We start from the raw sequence: 14,406 nt of genomic DNA on the forward strand, positions 1-14,406 counted from the left end.
AAAAAATCATAAAATACTTTATAGCTCATTAAACTAGCTTTAATTTGAGTGCTAATAGACATCTGTACGTCAAATGGTTTTTGAGATATAGATTTTTCAAAATAAATTCACTACTCAACTACTGATCTTTCAGCAAGTCCCATGCAACATTTTTATTAAATATGAAATATTTTAGCAAATTTGCTCTTCTTTAAATGACGTTCCTTAGGTTTTCTTGTGCTGTTCCTTTTTGAGATATAGAGGTCCGAATGAAAAAAAAAAAATTTTTATCGCTTTGAAACAGCCTTTATTTTTTATTCCCCCCTACCTGGGAGACTCATGAATTTTGACTAGTAATTATACATAGTTTTCATTAAAGTAATCAAAAATTGGGCTGAGATGACTGCCTTTTTTTCTCCTCTTGGGCTCTTGTACTAGATGGACGGCTTTGGTTTTCTAACACAATTTGCCCTTGGAACATTATGTTTAGGATTTCAGTGTAACAAAATAGCAAATATTGTTTCTTGAGAGCTTAATCTAAAATGAAATTTATGAAGTAAAGAACACATATGACAAGTATGGTATGTATACGTCCTAAAGGTTTCCCAGTTTCCAATTATATTATCTGAATCGGAGCAATATTAGCAAATATACGGCACATCGTATTTATAACTTAAGTATTATTGATGCTGATTATACCAACATTATATTTATATTTATTTAGATTATAACAATATGGTTGAAAACTTAGGAAAAACGGTTTTTTTTATATGGGTGCCGGGTCACGTGGGGATCACTGGAAATGAACTGGCGGACATTGCAGCTAAACAAGAACTTGCTCTTCCAGGTAATAAAACATTCCAAAAGAAGTAATTATTTAAAGAGAAAAATAAAGTGAAATAGAATTATAAATATAAATGAAATAGAATTATAAATATAAATGAAATAGAATTATAAATATAAATGAAATAGAATTATAAAACGCGAAACATGGGCGTTGATGGCCTCAGAGTTTTACGCCCTAAAGCCTCAGACAACAACAACAACAACTTCCATTTTTTTTAGGTACGTTTCATTAAAACATAATAGAATCTGCCACGTTTATTTACTAATTCATAATCACACTTATCAAATCGTCGGTGCATGAAATGTATGTCGGTGTTGTAATGCATTTAAATATAATTTTCTATTTTCTCCTCATTCCCAAAAGACACAAACTGAATTTGGGATGTTACTGATTAAAAGAACGAAATGGTCAATTGACCTATATCAAAATTATAAATTGGTCGTAATTTTATATCTGCAACTATAATTCAAACATAATGTTATCAGAAATTTACAAATAAGCCACATTGGGATCAGTAAAGATGATACATGAAAATCGGAAATAACCAAATAAAGCTTGGATGGAACATACTCTGACAGATCCACTTGCAGCTTCCAACCATCATAAAAATTCGAATCTAAAGTAATAGCCCTATAAATAACTAAATCAATGAACGAACCATCGGCAATTGCAGCCTGAGTGAACTAAACAGAGTTCGGGTCATTTGACTCGGACAAGTCGCTGGATGCGAGATCTCTTTCTAGTCCATTAAATATGAAGGGTCCATCTGACGACTTTTTCCTCCTTCCCGGTCCGTTAGCATAATGACCGTCTTGACGCCGTCCAGTTTGTTTTTTTCCTTCCGCCAACGATGGTTAGGGCGTGGAGTCTTTTTTTTTAAAAAAAGAAAATAATGTCGAGGAAGGAAACTCTGACAGGACAAATGTATCCTTCGACGGCAGAACAAGGGTGAAGTGATGTCAGAGTAGCTCCAGTCTGCTGAGTTAGCAACTGTGAAACCTATTTTTTGTCAAAACGTCGAATTAGTTGTTATCACAATCGAATTGAGTGATTTCCACCAGGCAACATGGTAAGGGGTGTCACTGGAGGGTCCGGGAAAAATTTTAAACTGATTTCAACCTTTATTTTAATAGAATTTGAAGTGATCCGCTATACATAGAAATTTTATAATTGCTCAACAATATTTATTGAATTCACTTAATTTATCTTTTTTTGAGTCAAAAATAAGTATGTAGAGAAGAACACCGTATACCCATCCCTAACATCCCAAATATCCTTCACAAGCTTCAAATAGCATCCTACATACTAATCACTTTTCTCTCCTATGAAAAATACTCATTTTACAATAAACCTATTCCTAAAACCTGACATTTCTTGACACTGTAAAAGCTTTTTGACAGAGTATACCATGATAGATTACTTTTCCAGCTTAAAATCAATTCGCTCCATTCCTTATAAATTGCCCTCCGATCCTACTTCTCAACTCTCTCCTTTCGTGTTCGTAACGGTACAATGTTTTCCAATTGCTACCTAGTGGAGGACGGTATTCCACAAGGCAGCCTACTGGATTCTTCATCGCTAATATTCCCATTCATATTGAAATCTTTCAGGCTACATTATTTTATGATACTACCATCCTTTTATCCAACTCTGATCCTCAAACCAACAAAGGCACCTCTCTCTGAACAATTGGTAAAACGGAAGTGAATGAATCCACATGTCAACAACATACTTCGACATAGATCCTATCTGCCAGTTCATATAAATTCCCTTTTCAGAAAAAATACGTAGCATTTAGAAAAAAAACGTGGAACTAACATTAGTAAGTCTAGTGACTTAAATGACAAGAACTTACCAACGATTTGGCCTACAATATAGATTGCTGAAATGAAAATTGCGGCTCTCAGCTAACAACAAACTACTAATTGAAACCTGTCAGGAATGGTGTTCAATTTCATTCATTTTTCGTGATGCCTATACTCCAAAACCAACTTGTTCATTTTAATCCGAACAAAAAATTAAGTTTAATAAGGGACTAGTATACAAATGGTCGCATATCAATTTTATGAAATTTAATCTTATAATCCCAATTAATGAAATGATTCATTTTGTTACTCTTCGGGTTTTAACGAAAAACTTGTGTAATATTTATTTTTTTCATTATTTCCTATCGCATTTACGGACCTTTTTTTTTTTTATCTGATATATTAAAAAGAAATTGTGGATAACCCGTACTGACCTACTTGACAGACATCTTTTACTAATGTCATAAATAAATCGGTCTTTACCTGATTCTAGTTCAGAACTGAGAGGAAAACTTGGAACTCTTCCCCTGAGAAAGAACATCCCGGGGTGAAAAGGATATGCAGAGTGTTCCTGACAAAGCTCCTTGAGGTCTTAGCGGGACGCACTCAAGAGTGTAGAATCAACGCCCTGAGCCAACATTATGCATTCATGAGTTGCATTAACAATGCTGCCTGCTATAGCACACTTCATTAACTTCTGATAAGATTGTTGTTATATGGTGGAGCAACTTGAAGGAAACTCTTTAGCATCTTCTTTAATAGTTAAGACGGTATTTTTTTATTAATATCGAGATAGTTAATTTTATTTATCTCTTCGTTTTTACTTTTTAGAAGGTTCTTTCTTCTATTCTAGTTTTAATGACATATAAGTTCCTTTTCTCTTACTCGGGCCGGAAAGCACTGGAACATTAGTAATATATATTAATATATTTGTATATTTGTACACACAATAAAAAATTAATAGCGTAATGATTAGCATTCTAAAGGGAAAAAAAAGACATAACTAACCTCTACATAATGGACCGTAATAGTGACTTCTTTAAAAACGCGTTTGTGTCTCTTCTACTAGCGATGGCTTATAATAAATTTTCTTAGCAACGATCTAGGTGTTCCATAAAGATTAGAAATAAAATTATAGTTAGCATTGGTTTAAATGAGGATTTGTTTCAAACAAATGTTATATTCTAAACAATAACAAAAAAAAAAGATTTAATATTTATCGTTCCATTCTGTCACCAACAGAAAAAGAAAACTAATATTTCTCGTTCGCACATCATGGAAGAAAGTGATTAAGGAAAGATGTCAACTGTTCCAGCCCATGCGAACTTTTCATTTGAGCGTTTTTATCATGAGACGCGGATGTTTCCCCGCTGGCTCCCAGAGGGCTCCATTAACATAAGTAGCTGCATTTAGTTCGAGATAAGAGCGACAGTTGCGTGCGGTCCTATCTCTAATTACAAGTAATGTATCATATCTCTCTCTTCTATTAGACTTTGAAATGAAGGCTGAGGTTATTGATAGCAGCCATCGCCTGAGACTCGGCACGGAATCTTCTTCTTATCTCTAGGGTTGTACCCCTGTACTTGGGCCACAATTGTTCTGCCAGTCGGCGTCTGTGTGAGACATGCAACATCTTTTTGTGAATCGTTCCTTTTTAGAGTATTCTAATGCAACTTTCAACTGTTTCATTTATTTACTCTTCTAATAAAATCTGTGGATTGAAGCAGCAACAGCCTATGCCCAGTTTTACAGTTTTCTTGATATTTATGTTACCCCAGTCAAAGATTACATTTTTAAAAATTTTAAATGTTCTGAAAAAGCCAAAATCTTGTTTGTTTTTTATCACATGAACTTACAGTGACCGAAGAAGTATTTGCACACCTTGTCCCTTCTTTATGTAATGAATTTAAATGATAGTAAAATAGTTTGAGGTTTCTTAATAAAAAGTACAATTAAAACTTCTAACCGGCGCAAAGGACGTCCGAAGAAAAAGGCACAACTGCAAATAACCGGCGCGCAGGTGTTCTACCTAATATGATCGAATCGACATCTCGGTTCTGTGTGAGAATTACAACAATTAGAAATGTTTTAAATTCTGAAGGAATACTGGATCCTTAGAAAGAAACCTTATATCAGTGAAACCAATCACGAAAAAAGGCTCTGATTTGATAGCGATTACATTAACAAGCCTATCAGTTTTGGGGAAAAAATATTAGATATTATAAAGTATCAGAAAGTATTATCTGATGCGAGTAAATTTAGTTTGTTTGGATCTGACAGCAGAAAGACGATATGGTGAAGCAAGAGTGAAGAATTCAAGAAGCAAAACCTCTCATTTACTGTAAAACATTGAGGTGGGAATGTAATGGTTTGGGGATACCTGGCTTATAATGGTGTAGGAAATCTCGTGTCTATTGAAGGGATTTTAAATGCAGAAGGTTATGTCATGATTTAACGAATTAAGGATCGGTATATTTTTATGCATGATAATGATCCGAAACATACAGTAAACAAAACTAAAGATAGGTTAATATGTAACGTTCGCCAACAACTTCATATTCCTTCACAGTCTACTGACTTAAACATAATAAAAAATTATTGGCATAAAAATGTTCGAAAACATCAAATAAACGGAAGACACTACCTCAAGGATCTTATACAGCCAGAATGGGAATAAAATTAACACGGATTTAATTAAAAACCTCGTCCACTGAATGCCGAGACGTTTACAGGCGGTAATAGATGCCAACGGACTTTATACAAAATATTAAATTTAAAAAATCAAAATAAAACGCAGTGTACAAATAATTTTTTTCTGTATTTTTTGTAAGTTTGATGTTTTTTTTTTTTTTTTTATGAAAGCTTTTTGTTTGAACTTTCTTTGTAGTTATTAAGTAATAAATATACTTTTTATTTATTTATTTATTTTAATTTTTTTTTCTTAGATCAGATTTACTAAATATATTATAATGTACAGTTGTAAATAGCAATAAATAAATATTTAAAAAAAAAAAATTTATTTTTTAAGTAATAGAGTTGTTTTTTGCATAAATTCATAATTTGAATAAAAAAAAAAACGTGGTGTGCAAATACTTTCTTCGGTCACTGTATGTCCATCATCGTTTCTGGAAATCTGCCATATTAGTTTTTCAGACAATATTCAGGAAATTTGGAATTTTAACATAAGTTGTTGTTACTCTAAGCCACAGACATAACCTATGTAATTGATAATATTTGGACATCTGATATAAAAAAAGAAATGTAATTTTATATGAGGTCTGAAGTAGTATACACTATTGAACTAATTACACTAAGCTATGAAGGACATGTACACAATACTGGTCCAAGAGGAAGTGATGAAATATTATAACCACAAATGGTCAATTCTTCATCTCAACTCCACTCTCACATTCTCAAATGAATTAAACTTATGTCCGTATGGGTCTTGTCAAACCTAACTCAGACTTAAGATTGGATCGACGCCTGGCGAAAAACGGTGGATGAAGAGTGTGATTGAAATTCGTGATGAAGGTATCATATATTACTATATATCTTTAATAGTATATTTAAACTTGGCTGGAAGAATTGTTGGGACTTTGAAAGTGTGACTTTCCTGATGACAAATCAACAGTTGACTAGGTCTTCACTCGGCGATATGTATTGGACAAGATATACAAATCTTCAATAACTTCATCGACTGGAAATAATTATATATTACTCGAGAATATCTCATAATATAACGAGCTCTCAAGGATACACCAGGTCACTATAGAGGAGGTTAAGCCTCATATAAAGATCCACATGAAATAACTGAACTACTTATCTCGGTTTAGGATGTTCGTCAAGTCTTTAAAAAGTCATCCAAAAGTTCTAAAATTCAAATTGGTGACACCATAATTAAATAGGATCTCAGAGCCGCTTGTGTGAAAGGGTCGCACTAATGGCATGCTGTTACCGATTGTTACTCTTGCTTGAGCTGCTAGGTGAATGGTTTTAATAATTTTCTGAAAAAAAAATTGTGGTAACTGAAGATTGAACGAGAGCAGGGCGGGGTAGCCCGAATAGGAGTGTGAGGGAAAATGACATCATTCATATACTTCGGTTATCTGGCCTTTGCAATGAAGAATATCTCCAGATAAAACAGCTCTCGTATTTGCAACTCCAGTTGGTGTTTTATCGCTTAACTGGGCATTTATGAAGTTTTCTCTTTCAGAGGGTCCCTTCAGTAGGTGAGTTATGTATAGTGAGTTATGATTCCGAGACATGGACATGGCTGAGCAAGTTAGATTAATCGATTTTCCATAAAGCCTTCATAACAGGAAGGAGCTTTAATCCATATATGTGAATCATGGTGAGCTGTCGAAACGCGAATTATATAAACTTTTTGGGGAACCAGACATTGTTCATTCAACTCGAAAGCTTCTATCCCAGAGAAGAGTCTTTTCGAAATTCGTGGATCCAGGTGTTTTTGTTTGTGTATTAAAAATTTATATATATATATATATTTTTAATTTGGACTAACCTTTGCCAAACCCATTCAATGTGAAAGAGGCATATTCGACATGCCTTTGGCCATGAACCTCTCATTTATCGGTTAGTAGTTCACTTTATGCGAAAAACACTACTCTTTCCAGAGGCCCTAGCGAAAATTACAAAATAAAATTAGTTTCAATTGTGTCGCAATAAATATTCCTAATTGAAACGACTCCCATACTAATTAACGGGGGTGATTACTCATCCATGTGTGACTGTAAGCTGGTTACATTAAGCTACGTTTAGTGGTGTTGACAGCCAGGATTAAATCCCTGTTTAATAACCCAGAAAAAGCTAAAGAATAAAGAACCAGGAGCAGCAAATACGCTTTACATAAAAAGCCCATAGAACGTTTCCACCGAGCGCACACCCCAAAGCGGACAGCTGTGGAAGGCCCTATTTAAATATGACATTAGCTACGGCGGCCTCGCTGAACTTGTAGGCCTTATTCTATTAGCAGTCACGGCCGGGTTCCTCTGCATTGTCGTCGGGGTTTCGGTGGTCGTACCCCTCTTGTACGGTTCAAGGATTCGTTCTTGTCCACGAGGGAAGATTATAAATCTAACTCGAAGAAAAAACTAGTTAGGTAATATCTTGCATCCAGGTGTAAATTTTCTAATTAGCATAAAAATACCTTTTGACATTCAATCCATAAGCGGAAAAAAGCCCACAAATGAAAACAAATCACATATATTAATACACTAATCATCAAAACCGGTATTTTGTATAGGGGGCATACTTAGATTCGAAAGTTTTCGGAATTGAAGTGAATCGCACTTTGTCTTCCTGTTTTTGTACCATAACTTGAATTACACTGATTTAGAAATAATGGGTAATACGGCCTAGGTGGGATAAAATTTATTTTATGGTAGACCTTCCCACTATGGCTTGGTTGGCTCGGCTTATTTTGAAGTAATTAGGACTCGATGTAGCAAACTTAGCCAAGTGAAGCACATTTCTTTTCATGAAAATAAGACTTTAAAGAAAAATGCTATAGGTGACCAATCTTACTGGTTGGTAAGCGTCTTTTCGTTTTTGTGAATTCTTAAAAATACACCATGGATTGGACTCGGTGAACTACCCCATTCTAATATAAATACAATGTGCAAACTATTTGTGCTGGCTCGTTTAGCAAATAGGGGTTATAAATTGAGTAAATGAAAAACAAGCTGACAATAAATTGCAGTAGAAGATGTATAATAAAACCCAATATTTTTTATTTGAAACTACTTTTTCTTCCTTAAAATTAAAAAATTGAAATCTTATAATTATATTCTTATAAAATGGTATTGAAAAAAAATTCACTAAAATATTGTGTCTAAAAATTTTTTTTTCCTTAATATTTCTTTTAATATTCAAAGGTTTTATAGAACCCTAAAACTAGTCAGCCTTACTTTTTTCTTATTAAAATGTTGAAGGCAGAATACAATAAAATAAAATAAACAATAACATATCAGATTGCTAAATTCATACAAAATATTTTTATTTTTTTCTCTGATCTCAGAGTGCCTAAGAACGAATGATAGGACATCTGTTCATTATTGTAATAATAAATTAATAAACTTCTTATTGTATGCAGCGGGAAAAGAATATCTGCTCTAAAATATTCACCATGACAGCGACGAAATAGATCAAAGGCTATTTCAGGCTATTCTACTAAATCCAAAAACATTATCTTTGAACACATTAGATTGGACTGTCCTCACCCTCTCTATGAAGACGTGCCAATAACTCTCCGCCTTCTTGATGATCACCGACGATAGAGGAAGGAAGTCCTATCCCAGAGGACGGAGGTAATAACTCCACAAGATCTAAAAAGAGGAGGCTGTCAATATAGACCGCCTGGCTATGACACCCAGATCTGAGGGGACTTAAGGGCTTTGGGGGGACATTAGAGTGGCCTGGATAAATCTTTTTTGGGAGGGGATGATTCTTTTCGAGAGCATTTCGTTGGTTATGGCTGGAGTCACTGGAAACAGTTCAGATCTTTCTTCACATCATATATCAGATGACATCTAATAAATCATCACTTTATAGAAATACATATCACGCTTACTTTTATGAGTGTACTTGTGAATTGAATTTTCTGTGCCACAATAGTACAATATTTTTTTAACTAAAGTCATAAACAATACCAACAGTATTTATAATGGTAGGTGAAAGTATGTCTCAATTCATGATTAAAAGACAAGGTAAAACTTTTTTTTAGAGAATGTTACTATATTGGTTTTGAAAAGAACTGAAAAAATTAGATTGGAAAGTAAAATATGTGTACGATTTTAATTAAATGACATTAGCTAATCCACTAATCTATACTTTTTTGTAAATAAATTAATGTGTAAAGACGAAAATAATAAATGAGCGATATGTAGAATTGGTTGAATCGAATGGTATATTTGTACATTATTTTTTCACAATGATGATTTATCCGGAATAATTGCATACAACTTGTTCTTCTTATTACGTAACGAAATGTTTACGCCAATTTTTAACTATAACCTTTCTTTAAAAAAATGAACTTAGAGCGTTTCCCAAAAACTTGTTTGCCACATTCCTACCGGTTCAAGAACACTTCTCAAAGGATCGAGCAAAAATAGCGTGAAATATGAGTACCTGATCCTGGCGCACTGTTGCTTGGATCTAAATACAATACCAGCTTTAGGAACCACAAATCTTGTGCAAGAGGGGAGTACATTTCTTTTATTAGCCCCCCTTGTTCCTGCTAATTTATCGTTTATTTATGCCACCTCCTCTTGGAAAAATACTGAAGACCCAGATCAAGGCCGGTGCTCCTCCGACGATTTATAGTTCCGTATAATGACCGGGGTAGCGCCGACAGAAAAAGGGCTCTAAGTGAATGTCGAGATATATCACCCGGTTATAAACTGAGCCCTTTCTGGATCCAAGAGTACACCCAAGGCCCCAGGCAATAGGGGAGGGGTCCATGAACAACAGTGTTCCTAAAGATAACAGTTAAAAAAGACACAGAAGTACTTCAAGCGGAAATTAAAAAAACATAATTTACATTAATGCACCAAAAGCGAATATAATAGTAGACCATTATAATAGTAGACTAATTCGAAACATAGTTATTAATGGTACTACAATCCCATGGATTCAATCTGTCCATTACTTAGGATTAGAACTGGGAAAATATTCAACATTTCCCAAACATATACCAAATGTAATAGAACTAAAAATATCGTCAGCAAAATGAAACCAAAATAGAAATTCTAAATTATCACATAAAAACAAATTCGTTCTATATAAGCAGAAAAAAGTCCAATAATTAAGTATTCTGCACCTGTATAGAGTGGAGACACTAATTACACAAAATCAGTGGTCACACAAAACATATGTATAAGGAAAGTAATTATTTATTTTCGAAACTCCAGAAAGTCGAGTATATTGGCTGACTTACAGCTCCCTGCGATTAACAGTACCTACTCATTCATATTGACTCAAAACTTTTCACTTATTCACTTTTCCACCATTCCATTCATATAAAAATAGGGGACAATAATAAGACTACTAAAAAGATACACCAACTAACGTATAAAACATAACTAATAGACAGTATGTGAACATTGTTCCTTAATTTTACCAAGCTTATTAATTGTTTATTTGTTCATTGTTTATAATTTATGTTTATCTACATTATTGGCATTACATTTTCTTTTTTTTTTTGTAGGTATTTTTAAGTGTCTCACAAATTAAAACTAATATTTAAACAATAAAACTTGAATCACATCACTATACAAACAAAATGTTTTTCCAAATTAACATTTTCCAGTTATCATTCTAGCCTTCTTTTATTTATTTATTGTTATTTTTTGGTTCAAGCCCTCCATTGAGGACTTATTTAGCCACAGAGTGGGAATGTCAAACTTCATTTCGGGAGGCCACTGAGAAATTAATTTTGACTAATCCAGGTGGGAATTGAACCCACCACCTTCAGAACGAAGGGCTCTGGGGCCTACGCCCCAACCTTCTCAGCTATAATGTCCTCAATGATTATAGCCTTTTTGTTTTTTTCGGCCAGGACGATTATAGCCTTATGGCAGTGAATATACAGTAAACAATAAAAATTAATATAAACAATTAAGTACCCGGAAAGCCTGGCAATAGGGTTGTGATATCTTATCGAAACATCAACATTTTGTCTCCGATATCCGATATGTTGATATCGATATTTAGTAACTGATAAATAATAATAATTAGAAAAAGAATTATTGATAATATGCACTCCAATATGCCGTGCGGCTTCAGCGGTTCTAAGGCCGAACAGGGCCTTATACGTTTATATTTAATTTATTCATATATTCATGTATTTATATGTTTATAATCTACGAATTTATATTGTGTATTTACATTTATATATTTATAGACTATGTATTTATATTATGTACTTTATATATTTGCATGATGCTCCAGATGGGAACCGACTGAAAAAGTATGCGATATATTTAACTCAAGCAAAGAGCATGGTAGATCTATTTCCTTAAATTTTAGTTATTATATTATGAATTAAGAAGTACCAGCTGAGATCTTTGTTATTTATACTGAATCTAAATTTATCAATTCTATTATTGCCATTCAAATTAAAACGGAAAAGGTCTTACTTGTCTTGGTGCGTCGGTCGGCTTGGCAGTTGTCAGTGTTGCGCCCATATTCGCTTCGCTCCTCTACCTGCCGCCGCGGCTCCGTCGACTTCCTGTGATGTGTGACTTCCTCTTACTCACTCCAATCGGTCTTCGATTCCTGTCCCTCTCAATACCGCTCTTCCTGTTTTTCAACTCTCTCTCAACTGTTGATGAAAAAATATCGTAACATTATAGCTCATATTTGATATCATTATTACAACAAGGCAAAATATCGAACTAAATATGTAATTATATAAAAAAATCAACATAGTATTTTTATATTTTTTATAAAATTTTCTAGTCTATTTTTTTTTTTTTTTTACAAAATATCGATAAAATAATATCAGAATATTGTTGCTAATCTTCGATATCGATATTACCAACAATGCAATATATCGACATGAATATGAGATTATCAAAATAAAATATCGATATTCCATTATTAAATTGTCTATATTTTTTTTCTGGCCTTTTTGGATAAATATGAATATTTCGATGAAACTGTATAGATATATTGTTGCTAATATTTAATATCGATTTTACAACCATGTAAAGTATCGAAATAAATATCTAATTATCAAAATAACATATCGACATTTCATTTTAAAATTTTCTAGCCTTTTTAAACAAAACATCGAAATTTCAATATAATAATATCATATTACTCTGCTTAATCTTTGATATCGATATTACAACAAAAAAAAAAATTATCAAACAACAAAAATATCGAAATAGTATTTTTATCTTTTTTATAAAATTTTCTTAGTCTTTTTAAATCAAGTAATATCAGAATATTATTGCTAATCTTCGATATCGATATTACCAACAATGCAAAATATCCAAAATGAATATGAGATTATCAAAATAAAATATCGATATTTCATTTTTATGCTTGCCATAAAATTTTCTTGTCTATTTAATCAAAATATTTATATTTTGATAAAATAATATCGGAATATTGTTGATAAGCTTTGATACCAATATTAATAAGAATGTCAATAAAATATTGTGTTGGATTATCACTACCAGAGTTTGATATCTATAAGAAACAAAATTATGGGAATGTTTTTATGTTGAGGATGTCTATATTTGAATTGGATATTATTTGATCATATTCATAATTAAAATTTAAGAATATTAGAATATTGATGTTATTATTTTTTTAGTTTTTCTTTTCTATTGCTTCCCTTCACCATTATTAAGAATTTCTTATATGTTTTGATTAGGTATGACATAAAATAAGTCTCCCTATTATCATTTTATAATTATTATTACATTAATTTATGAAATTTTCGATATTTTATATATTAGTTCCGATATGATATCGATATCGAAATTGCTAACCGATATTTATATCAATATTTTACTTTCGATATTCCATCCCTACCTAATAAACAGATGACAAAAAAGTAGATAGCGAAAAAGTGGCCAAAATAGAGCAGCAGGAAACAGATGTTATTTGGTTATGTTATGGTCTGGACATGGCCTTTGACAAGAAAAGTGATACGGATACTTGACTCCAGGAAAAGAAAGATATGGAGAATGATATGGGGAGGGGTCTAGGAGAATGGGATTAGGAGAAAAAAAAGGAATGAAGAGTTTATAGAACTGTTTTGGGAACCCAACATCGTGCCATTTGTGAAAAGAGCTCGAAAAAAGAACTCCAAGAGATCAAGGAAATAGGTTGGCTGTTGTGGAGAACCGCGTTCTAGTCGGACTGTGATGTCAGACTAATAAAAAAATATATGAATAACAGTAAAATTTAATACATTTCATTATTGTAACAACATAATTGTGAAATCTTCCTTCATAGCAGTTATTGATGTGGTAATATTTTAAAGTGATGTACATGGAAGATAGATAATGCTGAACTTAAAACATATAGACAAACCTTAGATGTAATAATTAAGCACACCAATTAAAGGGAATCTAAGGAACTTCATCCAAGTGCATGCATTTGGCATGACTACACCACACCAGCCTTCTTATTGGCCCTCGTCAAAAAGTAAAACTTTGGCCATGAATAACTCCTTTAACGTTTTGATAAATAAATCTCAACTGAAACCGAAAAAATGAGCTCATTTCCATCTATAATATAGATATTCATTTAACAAAAGCTGCAATTTAAAAAGAAGATAAATAAAGCAGTATACTGGTTAACAGTTAATTGGTTATGTTAACAGTATAAATAAGCTAGTCCATTTTGGGACGTGCTTGTAGTATGAACAACAACCATAACCCAGGGAATATAATGAATGCTTGACAATGTGTATCCAAACTGTGAAGAAAACCATGTGTATGTATGCCCACAATCATCCCGAAGCCCTAAAAGTTGAGCGAAGTATCTTACCCCCTGCTTTTCAATGGGCGGACTATTTCAGATTTAGAGGAATTCCTCAAAAATAGAAGGTAGGAAGGAAAAGAGGATGAGGAACAAATTGAAATGTATGATCCGAAAATTAGTTTTACTGACTGCCCTACAGTTTCATTTAATGATATTACTCTTACCCCTGTCGAACAGATCCGCTACATTGAACTACATTTGGACAAACGATTAACCTGGAATCCTCACACCAGACTGAAAAGACAGGAAACTGCA

At 33.0% G+C, this 14,406-nt stretch overlaps 1 long non-coding RNA gene across 3 annotated transcripts in view; it reads right to left on the reverse strand.

Annotated features, from left to right (window-relative positions):
• Positions 1 to 14,406, reverse strand: part of LOC136796884 (uncharacterized) — a 207,027-nt gene that overhangs the window by 66,753 nt on the left and 125,868 nt on the right. For 2 of the 3 annotated variants that reach the window (XR_010844664.1, XR_010844665.1), the window contains one exon: positions 11,787 to 11,971. This is a non-coding gene — a long non-coding RNA (uncharacterized lncRNA). Of the gene's footprint in view, positions 1 to 3,277; positions 3,532 to 11,786; positions 11,972 to 14,406 lie in introns of those variants that run through there. The other variant, XR_010844666.1, reaches the window with a different exon arrangement.

The sequence above is a fragment of the Halyomorpha halys genome, unplaced genomic scaffold, assembly GCF_000696795.3.
Source record: "Halyomorpha halys isolate HHAL.00 unplaced genomic scaffold, Hhal_1.1 Scaffold1467.1, whole genome shotgun sequence".
NCBI lineage: Eukaryota > Metazoa > Arthropoda > Insecta > Hemiptera > Pentatomidae > Halyomorpha > Halyomorpha halys.